This window comes from Ranitomeya imitator, chromosome 1 (assembly GCF_032444005.1).
Source record: "Ranitomeya imitator isolate aRanImi1 chromosome 1, aRanImi1.pri, whole genome shotgun sequence".
Taxonomy (NCBI): Eukaryota; Metazoa; Chordata; class Amphibia; order Anura; family Dendrobatidae; genus Ranitomeya; species Ranitomeya imitator.
Genome location: NC_091282.1, coordinates 387197465 through 387223484, shown reverse-complemented (window position 1 = coordinate 387223484; position 26020 = coordinate 387197465). Strand labels below are relative to the sequence as shown.

At 43.4% G+C, this 26020-nt stretch overlaps 1 protein-coding gene across 1 annotated transcript in view; it reads left to right on the top strand.

Moving 5' to 3' along the window:
* The first annotated feature begins 1267 nt into the window (after positions 1-1267).
* The window catches only part of LOC138657823 (protein FAM240B-like), a 245260-nt gene continuing 220507 nt past the window's right edge, over positions 1268-26020 (top strand). The window contains exon 1 of the mRNA XM_069745464.1: positions 1268-1344. The gene's annotated coding sequence lies outside the window, so the exon portion shown is untranslated. The remainder of the gene's footprint in view (positions 1345-26020) is intronic.

The following is a 26020-nucleotide window of genomic DNA, read 5'->3' as shown; positions in this document are numbered from 1 at the left end:
GTATCTCAGGCGTGCTTGAATAATATGTTCCAGTCCCTGCGGCTGTATCATTTGCGGCTACTATTTTTTTGAAAGCTCCATACAATTCCTGAAGACTATCCACCAATGTGTAAAGTTTTAGAATGATTTATCAAGTATGGCTGATCCTTTATGCCATTTTATTGATGGTCACTGTTCCTGTATACCTTAGCATGCTTATTGTGCTGTTGTACTTGTTTACATGTATACTTTTTTATGTTAATTTTGAGGTGCCAGTGGAGGGCGGTGATGCTTTTCCAACATTTTGTCATTAAGTACACATGCATTTGGTAGTCATTAAATAGATTGTGCTATTGTGTAAATATGTTTCAATTAGATAAGGCTTATTATAGGAAATTGCAGAATTTAAACATAGCACCTCAATGAACATAATTGTCTTAATTACTCAGAGCTTTAATATTTATCATCTTTTGTCAAAGAAATTGAATCTCTGTATTTCCAGAAAATTCCACTGTTCATCTGTCTGACTAATTGGAGCGTTATAATTATTTGCAGTCAAACCAGCAAAAATAATGTTCTTTTGAAGACTTTAAAATAGTTTGCTATCAAAAGAACAAAACTAATGACCCTCTCCAAAGAGTCTGTTTACGACGTAATTGATAGAAAGCGAGGACCGAAATTCTTCTCTTCGCTTTTCGTCTTTTTGCCAGCGTTGGCCGTCTAACCTCTTAAGCTTATTAAACATTCCACACTATAACACTTCTTTTAATTTAGTCATTGTCAGTCTCGCTCAAGCAAATATATTTTGACACAGGTCATTAACAGCGCTGTTTCCTGCGGACGAGATGGTTTGTTGTGTGATAATGAAGAATGCATCTCTGATTAACAGTTCTAAAGAACAACATATTTTCTGATGTCACGTGTAACACAATAGCCAACTGGGATCCGACTGCATTCCAGGCTTTCCTCTTACTGCGGGATCACATTGCAAAAAAATGTCATGCCCTATACAAAATGGAGTAAAAAAAAAACAAAACATTGCTATGTTTTAAAAGGACTTCTGGGCTTATCCTAAGTGCTGTTAAATTTATCTCATTAAAGCATACTCCATCTATGTTTACACAGTGCATGCTTTATGGAAAACACAAAAGTGTTTGGAATAGGATAGTCAAGTAACCCTAACGGACTTGGAATGAAGAGATCATGCCGGTATTTGCTCTGTGATTCCAAGCTCTGCCATTGATATCTCGGTATATAATTCTAATACGTCCAACAAACTAAGCTTATTTCAAAGGTAGAGCAGGATACTAAAGGTAGCACTTTGCAGCTGCCCACGTGACTTTCAAGTAGACCTTCTTTTTAAAGGTAAGAAAAGTCCTTGTAATATTTCATTATTATTATTATTATTATTATTATTATTATTATTATTAATAAAAAAAACACAATTGATTTTATTGATTTTATTCGGAATTAAAAAAATATAGCAAAATACTGCAAAATGTTGTAAAATATTTAAAAATGTTATTTCAGCTTGTAGACCTTGTAAACTGAAATATTTACCTAAGTGTTTTTATTAAGAAGAAATTTAGATATTTCGCATCAATGCTTATAAAACCATTTGTACCCCTGACAATTTTTGCTATTTTTTTTTTTTTATTTTGGATGTGTATATCAAATGAAAATTAAAATTAAAATTTGAATTTGATATACAAATCCCAAATAAAAAAAAATAGCAAAAGTCTCTATACATGTCATCTATATATCATATTGTAAAAACAGAAAACATTCGCAAAATATGTGAGCAGGTGCGCACATACAAATATATACACATAACCCTACTAAAGCTATGTCACACCATTATAGGCTAAAATCTAAGAATAAGAATTTTTGTAAAAAAAATATTTAAAAGCAGACATGATAATATCATACAATTTTAAAAAAAACAGTGATGTCACAGAAATACAAAACAAAATAACCAGATATGCATAGGTATAGACCTAAATATTAAGCTGTGATCCATATGTATACAATTTAATATTTATAATCATACCTACGCATCTCCTCTTATTTTGCTTTGTATTTCCGTCTTTTGGCTGTTTTTTAAGAAATTTATAATATTATCATGTATGTTTTTTAATATTTTTCAATAAGAATTCTTAAATTTTACTCTACATTGGTGTGACATATCTTTTGTGGGATATATTGTAAAAACAGAGAATATATCTAGGAATCCTCTTCTAAATATCAGAAAATGGCACGTAATCTTGCATAGGTAGATTATAAGTTGCTAAAATTTGAGAATTTGTGTTTCTGACTTTGCTTCCATGATTGCTCTGTTGTGTTTACGTTTTAATCAAAAATTATAATAAGCTTCAGTGCTTAAAGAATAATTCTTTGAACAAAATCAATTGTCCGAGGTCTTAGTTTTGATTTTATGCATGAAGAAAGTAAGAATTCATCAAGAAAATATTGAACAGTTAGTATTGGATTAGTGACTCTGTGCGCCGCTCTTCTATGACTTTGGGTGGTAATTACATTTTCAACAGGACAGGACATGATTACATGTATAATGTTTTGTTTTTGTCAGATTCTAAAAACAAATATCTATTGACTAAATAAAGAAAAATCTTTATTTAAAAAACATTACACATATTTACTCTGTATTTTTAATATCCTTGTTTCACTTTATATTTTTTGAAAGACTGTCAATGTCATTTGACTTTCTACTTGGTACTATCATATCAATTTGTTATTACTATGAATGTAGGAACAGTTCATCATAATAATTTAGGTTTGCTTTGTTGTCTTGGCACCTAGACTCCTGATTATTTAGGGAACCATGAGCTTAAAGGTACAGTACAGACCAGAAGTTTGGACAAACCTTCTCATTTAAAGATTTTTCTGTATTTTCATGACTATGAAAATTGTGCATTCACACTGAAGGCATCAAAACTATGAATTAACACATGTGGAATAATATACTTAACAAAAAAGTGTGAAAACTGAAATTATGTCTTATATTCTAGGTTCATCAAAGTAGCCACCTTTTGCTTTGATGACTGCTTTGCACACTTTTGGCATTCTCTTGATGAGCTTCAAGAGGTAGTCACCGGGAATGGTTTTCAATTCACAGGTGTGCCCTGTCAGGTTTAATAAGTGGGATTTCTTGCCTTATAAATAGGGTTGGGACCATCAGTTGCGTTGGGCAGAAGTCTGGTGGATACACAGCTGATAGTCCTGTTAAATAGACTGTTAGAATTTGTATTATGGCAAGAAAAAGCAGCTAAGTAAAAACGAGTGACCATCATTACTTTAAGAAATGAAGGTCAGTCAGTTGGGAAAATTGGGCAAACTTTGAAAGTGTCCCCAAGTGCAATGGCAGAAACCATGAAGCACTACAAAGAAACTGGCTCACATGAGGACTGCCCCAGGAAAGGAAGACCAAGAGTCACCTCTGCTTCTGAGGATAAGTTTATCCGAGTCACCAGCCTCAGAAATCACAGGTTCACAGCAGCTCAGACTAGAGACCAGGTCTATGCCACACAGAGTTCTTGCAGCAGACACGTCTCTACAACAACTGTTAACATGAGACTTTGTGCAGCAGGCCTTCATGATAAAATAGCTGCTAGGAAACCACTGCTAAGGACAGGCAACAAGCAGAAGAGACTTGTTTGGGCTAAAGACCACAAGGAATGGACATTAGACCAGTGGAAATCTGTGCTTTGGTCTGATGAGTCCACATTTGAGACATTTGGTTCCAACCACCGTGTCTTTGTGCGATGCAGAAAAGGTGAACGGATGTACTCTACATCCCTGGTTCCCACCATGAAGCATGGAGAAAGAGGTGTGACGGTGTGGGGGTGCTTTGCTGGTGACACTGTTGGGAATTTATTCAAAATTGAAGGAATACATGGCTACCGCAGAATCTTGCAGCGGCATGCTATTCCATCTGGTTTGTGCTTAGTTGGACCATCATTTATTTTTCAACAGGACAATGACCCAAAACACACCTCCAGGCTGTGTAAGGGCTATTTGACCAAGAAGGAGAGTGATGGGGTGCTACGCTAGATGACCTGGCCTCCACAGTCACTAGACCTGAACCCAATCGAGATGGTTTGGGGTGAGCTGGACTGCAGAGTGAAGGCAAAAGGGCCACCAAGTGCTAAGCAGCTCTGGGAACTCCTTCAAGATTGTTGGAATACCATTTCCGGTGACTACCTCTTGAACTCATCAACAGAATGCCAAGAGTGTGCAAAGCAGTCATCAAAGCAAAAGGTGGCTTTTTTGAAGAACCTAGAATATAAGACATAATTTCAGTTGTTTCACACTTTTTTGTTAAGTATATAATTCCACATGTGTTAATTCATAGTTCTGATGCCTTCAGTGTGAATTTACAATTTTCATAGTCATGAAAATACTGAAAAATCTTTAAATGAGAAGGTGTGTCCAAACTTTTGGTCTGTACTGTATATTGCAACATTTTACAGCAGAATGACAAAGATAATGACCCGAAGCATACATCAAAATTACATGACCTGAATAACTTTGCATATGCACGGCATGTGACCTCAAAATATTGATTAACTAAAACGTTTGCCAGGAGGAATGGTCCAAGATTCCTCCTCAACAGTGTGCAAATCTTATTTGCAGCTAATGAAACCATTTTGTGGATGTGATTGCTGTTGAAGGATGTTAAGTTGAAAAGCATCACTCTCCATCCAGCATTCAGGTTTTAAAAGAGGTTATTCTTGAAGAATGGAAATATATATATATTGCAGTATATCGTCAAATTGTTCATTTCATGATTAAAAGACTGGGTGCTGCCATTAAAAATATGGAGGTAATTTTGATGTGGGGTATGAATTTTTTAATTAGCTAATTTAAGAAAAATTGACGATTTTGCAATGAAAGTTATATTACCTATTGAGAGAAATCAAAATCAAAGTAATATTTGGTGTGACTACCCTTTGTCTTCAAAACAACATTAATTCGTCTCACTTGAACATAGTTTTTGAGTAAAGTTTGCAGAGAAATTGTTAAAAATATCTTGGAGAACTAACCATAGATCTTCTATGGATATAGTTTGTGCATATCCTTATCTTTCTTCATGTAAACGGAGACAGACTTGATGATGTTGAGATTGGAGCTCTGTTGGATCTAAAGGTACCGTCACACATAACGATTTAGTTAACGATATTGTTGCTTTTTGTGACATAGCAACGATATCGTTAACGAAATCGTTATGCGTGACAGCGACCAACGATCAGGCCCCTGCTGGGAGATCGTTGGTCGCTGCGAATGATCAGGACCTTTTTTGGTCGCTGATCACCCGCTGTCATCACTGAATCGGCGTGTGTGATGCCGATCCAGCGATGTGTTCACTGGTAACCAGGGTAAATATCGGGTTACTAAGCGCAGGGCCGCGCTTAGTGACCCGATGTTTACCCTGGTTACCATTGTAAATGTAAAAAAAAAAAAACACATACTCACATTCCAATGTCTGTCACGTCCCCGGCGTCAGCTTCCCGCACTGACTGTGTCAGCACCGGCCGGCCGTAAAGCAGAGCACAGCGGTGATGTCACCGCTCTGCTTTACGGCCGGCGCTTACACTGTGCAGGGAAGCTGACGCCGGGGGACGTGACAGACATCGGAATGTAAGTATGTAGTGTTTTTTTTTACATTTACAATGGTAACCAGGGTAAACATCGGGTTACTAAGCGCGGCCCTGCGCTTAGTAACCCGATGTTTACCCTGGTTACCCGGGGACTTCGGCATCGTTGGTCGCTGGAGAGCTGTCTGTGTGACAGCTCCCCAGCGACCACACAACGGCTTACCAACGATCACGGCCAGGTCGTATCGCTGGTCGTGATCGTTGGTAAATCGTTTAGTGTAACGGTACCTTATCATCACTTTCAGGACTTCTTGTTCTTTGTTATGCTAAAGATAGTTTTTAATAACTCTTTTTGTATGTTTGGAGTCATTGTCCTGCTGCAGAATAAATTTGGAAAGCCTGCAAATATGACTACAATTATATTTAAGTATATTATATCCTTTATTTAATCAAAATCTAGAATACTTGATAAAAGCAGTATAATTAGTAGATGATGGTGTCTGGAAATGTACCACAGGATTAACAAAAGATAAATAAATAATATATTAATAACTTGTACATCATAGACTTAAAAAAAGTAATAAATATGCATAATACTGTTAGTTTGACATACATAACGAAGCATGAAGAATTGATAATTATGATATACAATATAATCATTGTATAGATTCATGATATGCACAGCAAAATACAAAGTGAAATAAAAAATAAAGGTAAGTTGATGTGAGACTTATATAGGTATAAAGAGAAGAAAATAAAATTAATATATAGTTTAGTGCAAACCAAATATGTACAGGACAAACTGAGGCTGAGGTAGACGAAAATATCTAAACTAGCACATTACTAGTTAATTGCAATATGTCCATATACATAATAATTTAATAGTCCTTATGCAGTCCTATAACACAATATCTTTAATGCAGGTTATCCAAAGTATAGAGCAAGTAGAAGACACAGCCTTGGAAGAAGCCACGGCGAAACGTGTGTCAGGCATCAAAGGTGCTTTACCATAGGATATTATGCACTAGGCATTTATTTTTGGCTTTAATCATTATGCTGGTTACTATCTCTATATCTTTATAAATGTTGACCACTACCATTTTCTTTACTCGGTGGATAACGGCCATTAAAGTTATTCATTATAAGACTTTTTGTGTATCTGGGACATATTATAATTTTATTTGTGTTGTTTACTACCATCATCTGCCTCAGTTTGTCCTGTTCATATTCGGTTTACACTAAGCTATATATTGAGTATTTTCTCTTCTCTTTATGCTTATATAATTTTTATATCAGCTTATCTCAATTTTTTTCTTGTTGTTTCTAGAGATGAGCGAACCTGTGCATGTCCTTGTTCAGCTGGTTCGGGATTAGGGTTGAGCGAAACGGGTCGAACATTTTCAAAAGTCGCCGACTTTTGGCTAAGTCGGGGTTTCATGAAACCCGATCCGACCCCTGTGCGGGGTCGGCCATGCGGTACGCGACTTTCGCGCCAAAGTCGCGTTTCAATGACGCGAAAAGCGCCATTTCTCAGCCAATGAAGGTAAACGCAGAGTGTGGGCAGCGTGATGACATAGGTCCTGGTCCCCACCATCTTAGAGAAGGGCATTGCAGTGATTGGCTTGCTGTCTGCGACGTCACAGGGGCTATAAAGAGGCGTTCCCGCCGACCGCCATCTTACTGCTGCTGATCTGAGCTTAGGGAGAGGTTGCTGCCGCTTTGTCAGAAGCAGGGATAGCGTTAGGCAGGGTCCATTAACCACAAAACCGCTTGTGCTGCAGCGATTTGCACTGTCCAACACCACCCTCGGTGTGCAGGGACAGTGGAAGTTTTTTTTTTTTTTTTTTTCCCCTCAGCGCTGTAGCTCATTGGGCTGCCCTAGAAGGCTCCCTGATAGCTGCATTGCTGTGTGTACGCCGCTGTGCAAACCAACTGCTTTTTTCAAAGCACAAATCCTCTTGTTCCTTCCTTTCTGCACAGCTATCTTTTTTGTTTGTCCACACTTTTTATTTCATTTGTGCATCAGTCCACTCCTTATTGCTGCCTGCCATACCTGGCTGAGATTACTGCAGGCAGGGAGATAGTAGCTGCCTGCCATACCTGGCTGAGATTACTGCAGGCAGGGAGATAGTAATTGTAGGACATTCCCTGTTTTTTTTTTTGTTTTTTTTTTGGTGGGAGATTAAGATTGGCAATTTGGCATTTCTGCTAGAGTGCCATCCCTGTGTGTGCCATCTCTCTCACATAGTGGGCCATAGAAAGCCTTTTCATTTTTCTGTATTTTTTTTTGTGGGGTGTATAAATTCTCCCTGATAAAAATACAGTGGGAGATTAATATTGGCCTTTGGGCTTGTGTGCCAGTCCTGAGTGTGCCATCTCTCTCACAAATAGTGGGCCATAGAAAGCCTATTTTATTTTTTTTGGGGTTTTATAAATTCTCCCTGAAAAAAAGGGAGATTAATATTGGCCTCTGGGCTTGTGTGCCAGTCCTGAGCGTGCCATCTGTGCCAGCCCTGAGCGTGCCATCTCTCTCACAAATAGTGGGCCATAGAAAGCCTATTTATTTTTTTTTTTGGTTTTATAAATTCTCCCTGAAAAAAAGGGAGATTAATATTGGCCTCTGGGCTTGTGTGCCAGTCCTGAGCGTGCCATCTGTGTCAGCCCTGAGCGTGCCATCTCTCTCACAAATAGTGGGCCATAGAAAGCCTATTTAATTTTTTTTTTTGTTTTATAAATTTTCCCTGAAAAAAGGGAGATTAATATTGGCCTCTGGGCTTGTGTGCCAGTCCTGAGCGTGCCATCTGTGCCAGCCCTGAGCGTGCCATCTCTCTCACAAATAGTGGGCCATAGAAAGCCTATTTAATTTTTTTTTTTGTTTTATAAATTTTCCCTGAAAAAAGGGAGATTAATATTGGCCTCTGGGCTTGTGTGCCAGTTGTGAGCGTGCCATCTGTGCCAGTCCTGAGCGTGCCATCTCTCTCACAAATAGTGGGCCATAGAAAGCCTATTTAAATTTTTTTTTGGTTTTATAAATTCTCCCAGAAAAAAAGGGAGATTAATATTGGCCTCTGGGCTTCTGTGCCAGTCCTGAGCGTGCCATCTGTGCCAGTCCTGAGCGTCCCATCTCTCTCACAAATAGTGGGCCATAGAAAGCCTATTTTATTTTTTTTGGGGGTTTTATAAATTCTCCCTGAAAAAAAGGGAGATTAATATTGGCCTCTGGGCTTGTGTGCCAGTCCTGAGCGTGCCATCTGTGCCAGCCCTGAGCGTGCCATCTCTCTCACAAATAGTGGGCCATAGAAAGCCTATTTATTTTTTTTTTTTGTTTTATAAATTTTCCCTGAAAAAAGGGAGATTAATATTGGCCTCTGGGCTTGTGTGCCAGTTGTGAGCGTGCCATCTGTGCCAGTCCTGAGCGTGCCATCTCTCTCACAAATAGTGGGCCATAGAAAGCCTATTTAAATTTTTTTTTGGTTTTATAAATTCTCCCAGAAAAAAAGGGAGATTAATATTGGCCTCTGGGCTTCTGTGCCAGTCCTGAGCGTGCCATCTGTGCCAGTCCTGAGCGTCCCATCTCTCTCACAAATAGTGGGCCATAGAAAGCCTATTTTATTTTTTTTGGGGGTTTTATAAATTCTCCCTGAAAAAAAGGGAGATTAATATTGGCCTCTGGGCTTGTGTGCCAGTCCTGAGCGTGCCATCTGTGCCAGCCCTGAGCGTGCCATCTCTCTCACAAATAGTGGGCCATAGAAAGCCTATTTATTTTTTTTTTTTGTTTTATAAATTTTCCCTGAAAAAAGGGAGATTAATATTGGCCTCTGGGCTTGTGTGCCAGTTGTGAGCGTGCCATCTGTGCCAGTCCTGAGCGTGCCATCTCTCTCACAAATAGTGGGCCATAGAAAGCCTATTTAAATTTTTTTTTGGTTTTATAAATTCTACCAGAAAAAAAGGGAGATTAATATTGGCCTCTGGGCTTCTGTGCCAGTCCTGAGCGTGCCATCTGTGCCAGTCCTGAGCGTCCCATCTCTCTCACAAATAGTGGGCCATAGAAAGCCTATTTTTTTTTTTTTTTGGGTTTTAGAAATTCTCCCTGGAAAAAAAAAGGGAGATTAATATTGCCCTTTGGGCTTGTGTGCCAGTACTAAGCGTTCCATCTCTCTCTCTCTCTCTCTCAGTCAGTGGGCCATAGAACGCCTATTTTTGGTTTTATTTGTTTTCTAAATTCTCCCTGAAAAAATCATTTTATTTTATTTGGTTTCTAAATTCTTCCTGATAAAATCACATTTTTTTTATTATTTTTTTTTCTAAAGTCTCCCTGAAAAAAAAAAAAAAAAACAGTGGGAGATTAATATTGGCCTTTCTTCTTGTGTGCCAGTCTTGACTCCTGGGTGCGTCATCTCTCAGTCAGTGGGCCATAGAACGCCTATTTTTGGTTTTATTTGTTTTCTAAATTCTCCCTGAAAAAATCATTTTATTTTATTTGGTTTCTAAATTCTTCCTGATAAAATCACATTTTTTTTATTATTTTTTTTTCTAAAGTCTCCCTGAAAAAAAAAAAAAAAAACAGTGGGAGATTAATATTGGCCTTTCTGCTTGTGTGCCAGTCTTGACTCCTGGGTGCGTCATCTCTCAGTCAGTGGGCCATAGAACGCCTATTTTTGGTTTTATTTGTTTTATAAATTCTCCCAGAAAAAATCATTTTATTTTATTTGGTTTCTAAATTCTTCCTGATAAAATCATATTTTTTTTATTATTTTTTTTTCTAAAGTCTCCCTGAAAAAAAAAAAAAAAAAACAACCAAAAAAAACAGTGGGAGATTAATATTGGCCTTTCTGCTTGTGTGCCAGTCTTGACTCCTGGGTGTGCCATCTCTCTCTCTCTCTCTCTCTCTCTCTCTCTCTCTCTCTCTCTCCAATTGTGGTCCATAGAAAGCCTATATTTTTTTTCCTTGATTTGGGTTCTAAAATCTACCAGAGAAAATAACTACATCAATCATTGGTAGAAAAATATTGGCCTCTGGGTTTGTGTGCCACTCCTGACTCCTGTGTGCGTCATCTCTCAGTCAGTGGGCCATAGAACGCCTATTTTTGTTTTTATTTGTTTTATAAATTCTCCCTGAAAAAATCATTTTATTTTATTTGGTTTCTAAATTCTTCCTGATAAAATCATATTTTTTTTATTATTTTTTTTTCTAAAGTCTCCCTGAAAAAAAAAAAAAAAAAAAAAAAAAAAAAACAGTGGGAGATTAATATTGGCCTTTCTGCTTGTGTGCCAGTCTTGACTCCTGGGTGTGCCATCTCTCTCTCTCTCTCTCTCTCTCTCCAATTGTGGTCCATAGAAAGCCTACATTTTTTTTCCTTGATTTGGGTTCCAAAATCTACCAGAGAAAATAACTCCATCAATCATTGGTAGAAAAATATTGGCCTCTGGGCTTGTGTGCCACTCCTGATTCCTGTGTGCGTCATCTCTCACTCAGTGGCCCATAGAAAGCATATAGTTTGTTACATTTGTTTTCTAAATTCTCCCTGCAAAAATCTTTTTTTTTTTTTTGGGGGGGTTTCTAAAGTGTTCCTGAAAAAAATAAAAATAAAAAAAAAATAATAGTGTGACATTAATATTAACATTTGTGCTTCAGTGACAGTCCTGCGTGTGGGGCATCTCTCTAATTTGCAGCCACCAAAAAAAGAGTGTGTAACATTGGGCCTGATTTTCGCTGTGGTCTCACCAACCTGTAAAGGGGTAGCTAAATCATACTGAAGTTATAGCTCACCGTGTAAGTTGTGTGACTGCAACAAATAACGTTAGTTTGGTTACGTTTTTAAAACAATGAGGAAGTCTAGTGGAAGAGGTCGTGGCCGGGGGCGTTCATTGTCAGCTGGTAATGAGGGTAGTGGTAGTGGTGGAGCATCAGGTGGTCGTGGGGGAAAAAATATTGCACCTAAGTCTGGAGCTGTGGAGCCAGGTTCGTCGTCCGGCTACACAAGGCCTCGAACGCTCCCTTTTCTGGGATTAGGAAAACCGCTTTTAAAGCCGGAGCAGCAAGAGCAAGTTTTGGCTTATCTTGCTGACTCAGCCTCTAGCTCTTTTGCCTCATCTCGTGAAACTGGTAAAAGTAAAAGCAGCGCGTCGTTAGTGGATGTTCACGGTCAGGGACAAGTCACTTCCTTGTCCTCTTCAGCAAAAACAACAACAGAGAAGAATGCAGCAGGCGACACAACGGGTTACTCCATGGAGCTCTTTACACATACCGTCCCTGGCTTAGAAAGTGAAGCAGTTAACAGTCCATGCCCATTACAAATTGAATCTGACATGGAGTGCACTGACGCACAGCCACAGCCAGACTACTATGCTGGTCCTTTGACTCAGACCACAACATTGCCCTCGCAGGGTGCTGATCAAGAATCAGACCCTGATGAGACTATGTTGCCCCATCACGAACGCTATACCACCGAACGACACGGTGACACAGACGAAGTTGCGCAGGAGGTACAAGAAGAGTTATTAGATGACCCAGTTCTTGACCCCGATTGGCAGCCATTGGGGGAACAGGGTGCAGGCGGCAGCAGTTCTGAAGCAGAGGAGGAGGAGGGGCCGCAGCAGGCATCAACATCGCCACAGGTTCCATCTGCCGGGCCCGTATCTTGCCCAAAACGCGTGGCAAAGCCAAAACCTGGTGGAGGACAGCGTGGCCATCCGGTTAAAGCTCAGTCTGCAATGCCTGAAAAGGTATCCGATGCTAGAAAGAGTGCAGTCTGGCATTTTTTTAAACAACATCCAATTGATCAGCGCAAAGTCATCTGTCAAAAATGTTCTACTTCCTTAAGCAGAGGTCAGAATCTGAAAAGTCTCAATACTAGTTGCATGCATAGACATTTAACCACCATGCATTTGAAAGCTTGGACTAACTACCAAACGTCCCTTAAGGTTGTTGCACCCTCGGCCAATGAAGCTAGTCATCAACGCAACATCCCTTCCGGCAGTGTAGGACCACCATTTAGCGCACCACCTGCTGTATCTGTGCAGGTATCTTTGCCAGGCCAAAGCAGTCAGGGTCAGGGAATCACCAGTTTCGTAGTAGGAAACACTGCATCTAGGGCACCGGCGGCAACAATACCATCTCCCACCGTCTCTCAGTCTGCCATGTCCACCGGCACCCCCGCTAGTTCCACGATCTCCAGCTCTCCAGTCCAGCTCACCCTACATGAGACTATGGTTAGAAAAAGGAAATACTTAGCCTCGCATCCGCGTACACAGGGTTTGAACGCCCACATAGCTAGACTAATCTCGTTAGAGATGATGCCCTACCGGTTAGTTGAAAGCGAAGCTTTCAAAGACCTGATGGACTACGCTGTACCACGCTACGAGCTACCCAGTCGACACTTTTTTTCCAGAAAAGCCATCCCAGCCCTCCACCAGCATGTTAAAGAGCGCATCGTCCATGCACTCAGGCAATCTGTGAGCACAAAGGTGCACCTGACAACAGATGCATGGACCAGTAGGCATGGCCAGGGACGTTACGTGTCCATCACGGCACACTGGGTAAATGTGGTGGATTCAGGGTCCACAGGGGACAGCAAGTTTGGGACAGTTCTGCCTAGCCCACGGTCTAGTAAACAGTTGTCTGTAGCCGTTCGCACCCCCTCCTCCTCCTCCTCCTCGTCCTCCTGCAGAAGCAAGAGCTCGTCCACAGACCGCAGTCGCACAAACACTCCATCCGCACCTGCCACTGTTGCACACCAGGTCTCCCATTATGGGGCAGCTACTGGCATACGTCAGCAGGCTGTATTGGCTATGAAGTGTTTGGGCGACAATAGACACACCGCGGAAGTTCTGTCCGAGTTCTTGCAGCAAGAAACGCAGTCGTGGCTGGGCACTGTAGATCTTGAGGCAGGCAAGGTAGTGAGTGATAACGGAAGGAATTTCATGGCTGCCATCTCCCTTTCCCAACTGAAACACATTCCTTGCCTGGCTCACACCTTAAACCTGGTGGTGCAGTGCTTCCTGAAAAGTTATCCGGGGTTATCCGACCTGCTCCTCAAAGTGCGTGGACTTTGCGCACATATCCGCCGTTCGCCTGTACACTCCAGCCGTATGCAGACCTATCAGCGTTCTTTGAACCTTCCCCAGCATCGCCTAATCATAGACGTTGCAACAAGGTGGAACTCAACACTGCACATGCTTCAGAGACTGTGCGAACAGAGGCGGGCTGTTATGTTTTTGTGGGAGGATACACATACACGGGCAGGCAGTAGGATGGCAGACATGGAGTTGTCAGGTGTGCAGTGGTCGAAGATTCAAGACATGTGTCAAGTCCTTCAGTGTTTTGAGGAATGCACACGGCTGGTTAGTGCAGACAACGCCATAATAAGCATGAGCATCCCCCTAATGCGTCTGCTGATGCAAAGTTTGACGCACATAAAGGATCAGGCGTCTGCACCAGAGGAAGAGGAAAGCCTTGATGACAGTCAGCGATTGTCTGGTCAGGGCAGTGTACATGACGAGGTACCGGGCGAAGAGGAGGTGGAGGATGAGGAGGATGATGGGGATGAGTATATTTTTAATGAGGAAGCTTTCCCGGGGGCACGGGAAATTGGTGGCGTGGCAAGGCCGGGTTCTGGTTTTTTGAGGGACACAAGTGACGTAGATTTGCCTGCAACTGCCCCTCAACCAAGCACAACCGCAGATTTGACAACGGGAACTTTGGCCCACATGGCGGATTATGCCTTGCGTATCCTCAAAAGGGACACACGCATTACAAAAATGATGAACGATGACGATTACTGGTTGGCCTGCCTCCTTGATCCTCGCTATAAAGGCAAATTGCAAAATATTATGCCACATGAGAACTTGGAACTAATATTAGCAACAAAACAATCAACTCTTGTTGACCGTTTGCTTCTGGCATTCCCTGCACACAGCGCCCGTGATCGTTCTCACACGAGCTCCAGGGGCCAGCAGACCAGAGGTGTTAGAGGGGCAGAAATCAGAAGTGGCGTTGGCCAGAGGGGTTTTCTGACCAGGTTGTGGAGTGATTTTTCTATGACCGCAGACAGGACAGGTACTGCAGCATCAATTCAAAGTGACAGGAGACAACATTTGTCCAGTATGGTTACAAACTATTTTTCATCCCTTATCGACGTTCTCCCTCAACCGTCATTCCCATTTGATTACTGGGCATCCAAATTAGACACCTGGCCAGAATTGGCAGAATATGCATTGCAGGAGCTTGCTTGCCCGGCAGCTAGTGTCCTATCAGAAAGAGTATTCAGTGCTGCAGGTTCAATACTAACAGAAAAAAGGACTCGTCTGGCTACCCAAAATGTAGATGATCTAACCTTCATTAAAATGAACCACAACTGGATTTCAAAATCTTTTGCCCCACCCTGCCCGGCTGACACCTAGCTTTCCTATGAAAAGGTCTTGCCTGTGGACTATTCTGAATGACTTTTCCAATCTCGTAATTTTCTTCACCTGATTGTCCAGCATACGACATGTTTCCACCTCACGAAATGGCTAAACTCCCCACACGGGGCCGTGCTATCGCCACTTTGCGCTTGGACCCTTGAGAGTGCTGTTTGTCTGAAGAGGTGGGTGTGGCCGCTTTTGGTCGACGGCACTGCCACTGGGTCCCTCATAGTACAATAAAGTGTCTCTGGCGGTGGTGGTGCGCACCCAACGTCAGACACACCGTTGTAATATGAGGGGCCCTGTGCCTGTAACGCCGGCCACAAGACAGTTCCCCCCCCCAGCTCAAACAGTGCTCTACCACTAGCAAAATTATCTCTCACAGCTTCACCAATGTGTAGTCTAGGCGCTGACATCCTTCAATGCCTGGCACTGACAATACCATTGTTTTGACATTTTTGTTATGTTAGGCCTTCGAAGCCTGTCTGCGGTCCCTTCTTTCTACAACTACTACACTGACCAGGCCACTGCTGGCCGTGTTACCCTGGAACCAATTTAAAAGTGCCTACAGTCAGCCCAATTTTGTTATGTTAGGCCTTCGAAGACTGTCTGCCGTCACTCCTTCCACTAGACTTCCACTGACCATACACTGCTGCCCATGTACCCCTGGAACCAATTTAAAGTGCCTACAGCCAGCCCAATTTTGTTATGTTAGGCCTTGGAAGCCTGTCTGCGGTCACTCCTTCCACTAGACTTCCACTGACCAGACCACTGCTGCCCGTGTACCCCTGGAACCAATTTAAAAGTGCCTACAGCCAGCCCAAGTTTGTTATGTTAGGCCTTGGAAGCCTGTCTGCGGTCACTCCTTCCACTAGGCCTCCACTGACCACACCACTGCTGTCCGTGTACCCCTGGAACCAATTTAAAATTGCCTACAGCCATGTGTTATTATTTTAGGCCTTCGATGCCTGTCTGCGGTCACTCCTTCCACTAGGCCTCCACTGACCACACCACTGCTGTCCGTGTACCCCTGGAACCAATTTAAAATTGCCTACAGCCAGCCCAATTTTTTTATTTTAGGCCTTCGATGCCTGTCTGCGGTCCATTCTTTCAACTACTACTACACTGACCAGGTCACTGCTGCCCGTGTACCCCTGGAACCAATTTAAAATTGCCTACAGCCATGTGTTATTATTTTAGGCCTTCGATGCCTGTCTGCGGTCACTCCTTCCACTAGGCCTCCACTGACCACACCACTGCTGCCCGTGTACCCCTGGAACCAATTTAAAATTGCCTACAGCCAGCCCAATTTTTTTATTTTAGGCCTTCGATGCCTGTCTGCGGTCCATTCTTTCAACTACTACTACACTGACCAGGTCACTGCTGCCCGTGTACCCCTGGAACCAATTTAAAATTGCCTACAGCCATGTGTTATTATTTTAGGCCTTCGATGCCTGTCTGCGGTCACTCCTTCCACTAGGCCTCCACTGACCACACCACTGCTGTCCGTGTACCCCTGGAACCAATTTAAAATTGCCTACAGCCATGTGTTTTTATTTTAGGCCTTCGATGCCTGTCTGCGGTCCATTCTTTCAACTACTACTACACTGACCAGGGCACTGCTGGCCGTGTTACCCTGGAACCAATTTAAAAGTGCCTACAGTCAGCCCAATTTTGTTATGTTAGGCCTTGGAAGCCTGTCTGCGGTCACTCCTTCCACTAGGCCTCCACTGACCACACCACTGCTGTCCGTGTACCCCTGGAACCAATTTAAAATTGCCTACAGCCATGTGTTATTATTTTAGGCCTTCGATGCCTGTCTGCGGTCACTCCTTCCACTAGGCCTCCACTGACCACACCACTGCTGTCCGTGTACCCCTGGAACCAATTTAAAATTGCCTACAGCCATTTGTTTTTATTTTAGGCCTTCGATGCCTGTCTGCGGTCCATTCTTTCAACTACTACTACACTGACCAGGGCACTGCTGGCCGTGTTACCCTGGAACCAATTTAAAAGTGCCTACAGTCAGCCCAATTTTGTTATGTTAGGCCTTGGAAGCCTGTCTGCGGTCACTCCTTCCACTAGGCCTCCACTGACCACACCACTGCTGTCCGTGTACCCCTGGAACCAATTTAAAATTGCCTACAGCCATGTGTTATTATTTTAGGCCTTCGATGCCTGTCTGCGGTCACTCCTTCCACTAGGCCTCCACTGACCACACCACTGCTGTCCGTGTACCCCTGGAACCAATTTAAAATTGCCTACAGCCATGTGTTTTTATTTTAGGCCTTCGATGCCTGTCTGCGGTCCATTCTTTCAACTACTACTACACTGACCAGGGCACTGCTGGCCGTGTTACCCTGGAACCAATTTAAAAGTGCCTACAGTCAGCCCAATTTTGTTATGTTAGGCCTTCGAAGACTGTCTGCCGTCACTCCTTCCACTAGACTTCCACTGACCATACACTGCTGCCCATGTACCCCTGGAACCAATTTAAAGTGCCTACAGCCAGCCCAATTTTGTTATGTTAGGCCTTGGAAGCCTGTCTGCGGTCACTCCTTCCACTAGACTTCCACTGACCAGACCACTGCTGCCCGTGTACCCCTGGAACCAATTTAAAAGTGCCTACAGCCAGCCCAAGTTTGTTATGTTAGGCCTTGGAAGCCTGTCTGCGGTCACTCCTTCCACTAGGCCTCCACTGACCACACCACTGCTGTCTGTGTACCCCTGGAACCAATTTAAAATTGCCTACAGCCATGTGTTTTTATTTTAGGCCTTCGATGCCTGTCTGCGGTCCATTCTTTCAACTACTACTACACTGACCAGGGCACTGCTGGCCGTGTTACCCTGGAACCAATTTAAAAGTGCCTACAGTCAGCCCAATTTTGTTATGTTAGGCCTTGGAAGCCTGTCTGCGGTCACTCCTTCCACTAGGCCTCCACTGACCACACCACTGCTGTCCGTGTACCCCTGGAACCAATTTAAAATTGCCTACAGCCATGTGTTATTATTTTAGGCCTTCGATGCCTGTCTGCGGTCACTCCTTCCACTAGGCCTCCACTGACCACACCACTGCTGTCCGTGTACCCCTGGAACCAATTTAAAATTGCCTACAGCCATGTGTTTTTATTTTAGGCCTTCGATGCCTGTCTGCGGTCCATTCTTTCAACTACTACTACACTGACCAGGGCACTGCTGGCCGTGTTACCCTGGAACCAATTTAAAAGTGCCTACAGTCAGCCCAATTTTGTTATGTTAGGCCTTGGAAGCCTGTCTGCGGTCACTCCTTCCACTAGGCCTCCACTGACCACACCACTGCTGTCCGTGTACCCCTGGAACCAATTTAAAATTGCCTACAGCCATGTGTTATTATTTTAGGCCTTCGATGCCTGTCTGCGGTCACTCCTTCCACTAGGCCTCCACTGACCACACCACTGCTGTCCGTGTACCCCTGGAACCAATTTAAAATTGCCTACAGCCATGTGTTTTTATTTTAGGCCTTCGATGCCTGTCTGCGGTCCATTCTTTCAACTACTACTACACTGACCAGGGCACTGCTGGCCGTGTTACCCTGGAACCAATTTAAAAGTGCCTACAGTCAGCCCAATTTTGTTATGTTAGGCCTTGGAAGCCTGTCTGCGGTCACTCCTTCCACTAGGCCTCCACTGACCACACCACTGCTGTCCGTGTACCCCTGGAACCAATTTAAAATTGCCTACAGCCATGTGTTATTATTTTAGGCCTTCGATGCCTGTCTGCGGTCACTCCTTCCACTAGGCCTCCACTGACCACACCACTGCTGTCCGTGTACCCCTGGAACCAATTTAAAATTGCCTACAGCCATGTGTTTTTATTTTAGGCCTTCGATGCCTGTCTGCGGTCCATTCTTTCAACTACTACTACACTGACCAGGGCACTGCTGGCCGTGTTACCCTGGAACCAATTTAAAAGTGCCTACAGTCAGCCCAATTTTGTTATGTTAGGCCTTCGAAGACTGTCTGCCGTCACTCCTTCCACTAGACTTCCACTGACCATACACTGCTGCCCATGTACCCCTGGAACCAATTTAAAGTGCCTACAGCCAGCCCAATTTTGTTATGTTAGGCCTTCGAAGCCTGTCTGCGGTCACTCCTTCCACTAGACTTCCACTGACCAGACCACTGCTGCCCGTGTACCCCTGGAACCAATTTAAAAGTGCCTACAGCCAGCCCAAGTTTGTTATGTTAGGCCTTGGAAGCCTGTCTGCGGTCACTCCTTCCACTAGACTTCCACTGACCAGACCACTGCTGCCCGTGTACCCCTGGAACCAATTTAAAAGTGCCTACAGCCAGCCCAAGTTTGTTATGTTAGGCCTTCGAAGCCTGTCTGCGGTCCATTCTTTCAACTACTACTACACTGACCAGGTCACTGCTGCCCGTGTACCCCTGGAACCAATTTAAAAGTGCCTACAGCCAGCCCAAGTTTGTTATGTTAGGCCTTGGAAGCCTGTCTGCGGTCACTCCTTCCACTAGACTTCCACTGACCAGACCACTGCTGCCCGTGTACCCCTGGAACCAATTTAAAAGTGCCTACAGCCAGCCCAAGTTTGTTATGTTAGGCCTTGGAAGCCTGTCTGCGGTCACTCCTTCCACTAGGCCTCCACTGACCACACCACTGCTGTCCGTGTACCCCTGGAACCAATTTAAAATTGCCTACAGCCATGTGTTATTATTTTAGGCCTTCGATGCCTGTCTGCGGTCACTCCTTCCACTAGGCCTCCACTGACCACACCACTGCTGTCCGTGTACCCCTGGAACCAATTTAAAATTGCCTACAGCCATGTGTTTTTATTTTAGGCCTTCGATGCCTGTCTGCGGTCACTCCTTCCACTAGGCCTCCACTGACCACACCACTGCTGTCCGTGTACCCCTGGAACCAATTTAAAATTGCCTACAGCCATGTGTTATTATTTTAGGCCTTCGATGCCTGTCTGCGGTCACTCCTTCCACTAGGCCTCCACTGAGCACACCACTGCTGTCCGTGTACCCCTGGAACCAATTTAAAATTGCCTACAGCCAGCCCAATTTTTTTATTTTAGGCCTTCGATGCCTGTCTGCGGTCCATTCTTTCAACTACTACTACACTGACCAGGTCACTGCTGCCCGTGTACCCCTGGAACCAATTTAAAATTGCCTACAGCCATGTGTTATTATTTTAGGCCTTCGATGCCTGTCTGCGGTCACTCCTTCCACTAGGCCTCCACTGACCACACCACTGCTGTCCGTGTACCCCTGGAACCAATTTAAAATTGCCTACAGCCATGTGTTATTATTTTAGGCCTTCGATGCCTGTCTGCGGTCACTCCTTCCACTAGGCCTCCACTGACCACACCACTGCTGCCCGTGTACCCCTGGAACCAATTTAAAATTGCCTACAGCCAGCCCAATTTTTTTATTTTAGGCCTTCGATGCCTGTCTGCGGTCCATTCTTTCAACTACTACTACACTGACCAGGTCACTGCTGCCCGTGTACCCCTGGAACCAATTTAAAATTGCCTACAGCCATGTGTTATTATTTTAGGCCTTCGATGCCTGTCTGCGGTCACTCCTTCCACTAGGCCTCCACTGACCACACCACTGCTGTCCGTGTACCCCTGGAACCAATTTAAAATTGCCTACAGCCATGTGTTTTTATTTTAGGCCTTCGATGCCTGTCTGCGGTCCATTCTTTCAACTACTACTACACTGACCAGGGCACTGCTGGCCGTGTACCCCTGGAACCAACATCAGAAAATATAAAAATAAGTATTTTGCTTATAAAAAAGAAAATACTGGTGAGATATCAAATGCAGACATTTTAACATTAAAAACAAACACACAACTAAAATCTGGTACAGTACTAAAAATGGCCACCAGCTACAATTACTTTCTCCTGCAAGTAGTTAACTGAAAGTTTTTTTAAATTGAAAACACACATATGGCATCCACCGAGTGTTGTCCTGTCGCGTCTTCTTTATATTATTGCCGAGAAGATGCAAAATAATGAAAATAATAAAATCATTAATTACCAAAATAATAGAGAAAGTCAACACCACATTGCAAATAAACATTCATTCCAAATAAAGAAGCAGGGCGCGTCCGAGGGTGAGTATATACCTAATAAGAATCTAATCACCCTCGGACGCGCAATGCTTATTTCCAACAGCCTTCCTTCCTAAGAATCAGCCCTTCCGTCGTGTAGAGAGACGTTGTGTTACACTCCAAGGTGTTCCCCAGGTTGCCTTTCCTGAGCTTCGATCTTCCGGCTCTCGTTTAGTAGTTCTTGGAAACTACACTGCATTAGGCCTTCAAATTGGGTATGGGGTGTAGAGAGAGGGTGTGTTACACTCCAAGGTGTTCCCCAGGTTGCCTTTCCTGAGCTTCGATATTCCGGCTCTCGTTTAGTAGTTCTTGGAAACTACACTGCATTAGGCCTTCAAATTGGGTATGGGGTGTAGAGAGAGGGTGTGTTACACTCCAAGGTGTTCCCCAGGTTGCCTTTCCTGAGCTTCGAAATTCCGGCTCTCGTTTAGTAGTTGTTGGAAACTACACTGCATTAGGCCTACAAATTTGGTATGGGGGAAACATTGGCGCATCTGCGGTCCCTCCTTCCTCTAGGCCTCCACTGACCTGTCTACTGCTGCCCGTGTTCCCCTGGAACCAATTTTAAATTGCCTACAGGCAGCCCAATTTATTATGTTAGGGCTTCGAAGCCTGTCTGCGGTCCCTCCTTCCACTAGGCCTCCACTGACCTGTCTACTGCTGCCCGTGTACCCCTTGAACCAACATCATAAAATAAAAAAAAAAGGATTTTGCTTATAAAAAAGAAAATACTGGTGAGATATCAAATGCAGACATTTTGACATTAAAAACAAACAAACAGCTAAAATCTGGTACAGTACTAAAAATGGCCACCAGCTACAATTACTTTCTCCTGCAAGTAGTTAACTGAAAGGTTTTTTAAATTGAAAACACACATATGGCATCCACCGAGTGTTGTCCTGTCGCGTCTTCTTTATATTATTGCCGAGAAGATGCAAAATAATGAAAATAATAAAATCATTAATTACCAAAATAATAGAGAAAGTCAACACCACATTGCAAATAAACATTCATTCCAAATAAAGAAGCAGGGCGCGTCCGAGGGTGAGTATATACCTAATAAGAATCTAATCACCCTCGGACGCGCAATGCTTATTTCCAACAGCCTTCCTTCCTAAGAATCATCCCTTCCGTGGTGTAGAGAGACGTTGTGTTACACTCCAAGGTGTTCCCCAGGTTGCCTTTCCTGAGCTTCGATCTACCGGCTCTCGTTTAGTAGTTGTTGGATACTACGCTGCATTAGGCCTTCAAATTGGGTATGGGGTGTAGAGAGATGGTGTGTTCCACTCCAAGGTGTTCCCCAGGTTGCCTTTCCTGAGCTTCGATCTTCCGGCTCTCGTTTAGTAGTTCTTGGAAACTACACTGCATTAGGCCTTCAAATTGGGTATGGGGTGTAGAGAGAGGGTGTGTTACACTCCAAGGTGTTCCCCAGGTTGCCTTTCCTGAGCTTCGATATTCCGGCTCTCGTTTAGTAGTTATCGGAAACTACGCTGCATTTGGCCTACAAATTGGGTATGGGGTGTAGAGAGAGGGTGTGTTACACTCCAAGGTGTTCCCCAGGTTGCCTTTCCTGAGCTTCGATATTCCGGCTCTCGTTTAGTAGTTGTCGGAAACTACGCTGCATTAGGCCTACAAATTGGGTATGGGGTGTAGAGAGAGGGTTTGTTACACTCCAAGGTGTTCCCCAGGTTGCCTTTCCTGAGCTTCGATCTTCCGGCTCTCGTTTAGTAGTTGTTGGAAACTACGCTGCATTAGGCCTTCAAATTGGGTATGGGGTGTAGCGAGAGGGTGTGTTACACTCCAAGGTGTTCCCCAGGTTGCCTTTCCTGAGCTTCGATCTTCCGGCTCTCGTTTAGTAGTTCTTGGAAACTACACTGCATTAGACCTTCAAATTGGGTATGGGGTGTAGAGAGAGGGTGTGTTACACTCTAAGGTGTTCCCCAGGTTTCCTTGCCATTGCTTCGGTCTTCCGACTCTCGTTTAGTAGTTGTAGAAAAGTACACTGCATTAGGCCATACAAAATGGGTATGGGGTGGAGAGAGATGGTGTGTTACACTCCAAGGTGTTCCCCAGGTTGCCTTTCCTGAGCTTCTATCTTCAGGCTCTCATTAAATTGTGGTTAAATGGAACAACTGCATTTGGCGTACTAGTTGGTTTGGGGCCTACTATCGGTGTCTGCCACTCCTTGCTGTTCTCCTCCACTGAACAAAGCTGTGCCGCCTGTTTACTACGGTTGCCAATTTTGAACTGCATTTCGACTACTTACTGATTTGGCCCTACTCTCTGTGTCAGCCTCTCATTCCAGTTGTCCTCCACTGCAATGCCCCCTGGTTATTCCTGTGTTACCAATTTTGAACTGCATTTAGCCCACTTTCTTCTTTGGGCCTATATCTGTGTTTCCACTTCATCGTGCCCATTGCCCAGCCAGTGATAGATGAGTCTGCTGGTACATTGACCCATAACGCAACATTCCCCGTGCACGCTACACAACAACATTGTGACCCTGCTGAAAGTCAGGTTGCTCTTCCCGCATACCATACCACCTTACACGGGGACAAAGAGGAAGGTGCAGATGAAAGTGCAGGTTCCTTCATCAGGTGGGGGGAGGAATACTAGTTGGCGACGTCACTGGCACAGGGCCTCTCATAGTACGCAAAAGTGTTGCTGCCGGTGGGAGGCGCCCCCGCCGTGCAAACACACCGCTGTACTTTGAGGGGCCCTGTGCCAGTGCCAATGCCAACGAGTGGGCCCCCCCTGCTTGCTCAGGTTCACAGCACTTGCAAAGTTGAAATACTTACCTCTCCCTGCTCCACTGCCGTGACGTGGTCCAGATTTCCTGGGCCCACTAATTACTTGAACCAGCCCTACCCCCCACAACTTTAGCCAAATGACCCCCAATTTCAAATGCCTTCCAATTATTATAAGGTAAATTACGCTTGACAAGCTTCATTAAGAAGAATGGATGGTTTTGACATTAAAATGGGCACTCTAGGTGTTTTCCTGGCCCCCACTCACTGCCGACTATGCTGCCCCATTGACTTGCATTGGGTTTCGTGTTTCGGTCGATCCCGACTTTACGTCATAATCGGCCGATTTCACTCGACCCGACTTTGGACATAGTCGGGTTTCGCAAAACCCGGCTCGACTCTAAAAAGGTCAAGGTCGCTCAACTCTATTCAGGATGACTTTTTAAGTCCGGTTTGGGTTGTGAGCTTGACCGCGGACCTTGAGCCCCGCATAAATCAATGACAACCCACACTTCACAGCTGTAAAGTGGCTACAAAATAGTTGTAATAAGGGTTAGGGGGATGCAAAAGGAAGCAAAATGGGGGTAAGAGCTGGACAATTGCCCTGCAAACAAATGTGAATAGGAAAATAACTTAAAGGGTTATTTTACCATAGCAATTATTGGAAAAATAGGAAAAAAATGAAGAACATAAAAAATTTTAACAGTGCCCCACAAAGACTGAGGTTTGCTACCACCAGTCCAGTTAGAATTTTAACACATGGAGCATGAAGGAAACTGTCCCAACAGAAGCAGCTTACAAACATCACCCCCAGACCAGTAACCCCACAGAAGCTAATTCAAATTTCACCCTCAATGCATGAGGAACAATACTCCCATATAAGATTTTTTCAGCCTCAGAGCATGGGTAACTAATACCCCACATAAGATTTCAACTAATGGAAATAACAGAGAATAAAATACAAAACCAACCAGTAATCTTGAACTAGGAGGTCAAGGTCCTTGTTAAGGGTTCATACTCACTTGTGAGAAAAACAGACAAGTGCAATCCTATAAAAAAATCGGATTGCACTCAGACCAATGTTATTCAATGGGTGACATCTCATTTGCGATTTTTTTCTCAGCCGAAATCGGACTGCGATTTGCTGCGTATCTCGAATGAGACTCGCCAATGCAAGTCAAAGGGTGTAATAAAAAAATTGCACAGCATTTGCACCATGCAAGTGCTGTCCGATTTTTACGCACTGGCGTCCTTTGAAAAGCCAGCAATTCATGTCCGGCATACAGTAAAATCACTCTGACATGGTAAGAATAGAATAGATAGAAAATATATATAGGCATAGAATATATATATATATATATATATATACATATATATATATATATATATATATATATATACTAGCTGAAGAGCCCGGCATTGCCTGGGCATAGTAAATATCTGTGGTTAGTTATAGCACCTCACGCCTCTCATTTTCCCATCACGCCTCTCATTTTCCCAATCACATCTTTCATTTTCCCCCTCACATCTCTCATTTTCTCCCTCACATCTCTCATTTTCCCCCTCACTCCTCTCATTCCCCCCTAACACTTGTCATTTCAATCTCACATCTGTCATTTTCTGATCACTCCACTATTTTTCCTCACTCCTCTCATTTTGCACTCGCACCTTTTCATTTTCACCTCACACCTCTCATTTTCACCTCATCACCCCAGTATATACATGTTTGTCATCTCCCTTATATATAGTATACATCTGTATGTCATCTCCTGTATATAGTATATACCTGTATGTCATCTCCCCTGTATATAGTATATACCTGCTGTGTCATCTCCCCTATATATAGTATATACCTGAATGTCATCTCCTTCTATATATAGTATATACCTGTATGTCATCTCCTCCTGTATATAGTATATACCTGTGTGTCATCTCCCCTGTATATAGTATATATCTGTGTGTCATCTCCTCCTGTATATAGTATATACCTGCATGTCATCTTCTATATATAGCATATACCTGTATGTCATCTCCTCCTGTATATAGTATATACCTGTGTGTCATCTCCCCTGTATATAGTATATATCTGTGTGTCATCTCCTCCTGCATATAGTATATACCTGCATGTCATCTTCTATATATAGCATATACCTGTATG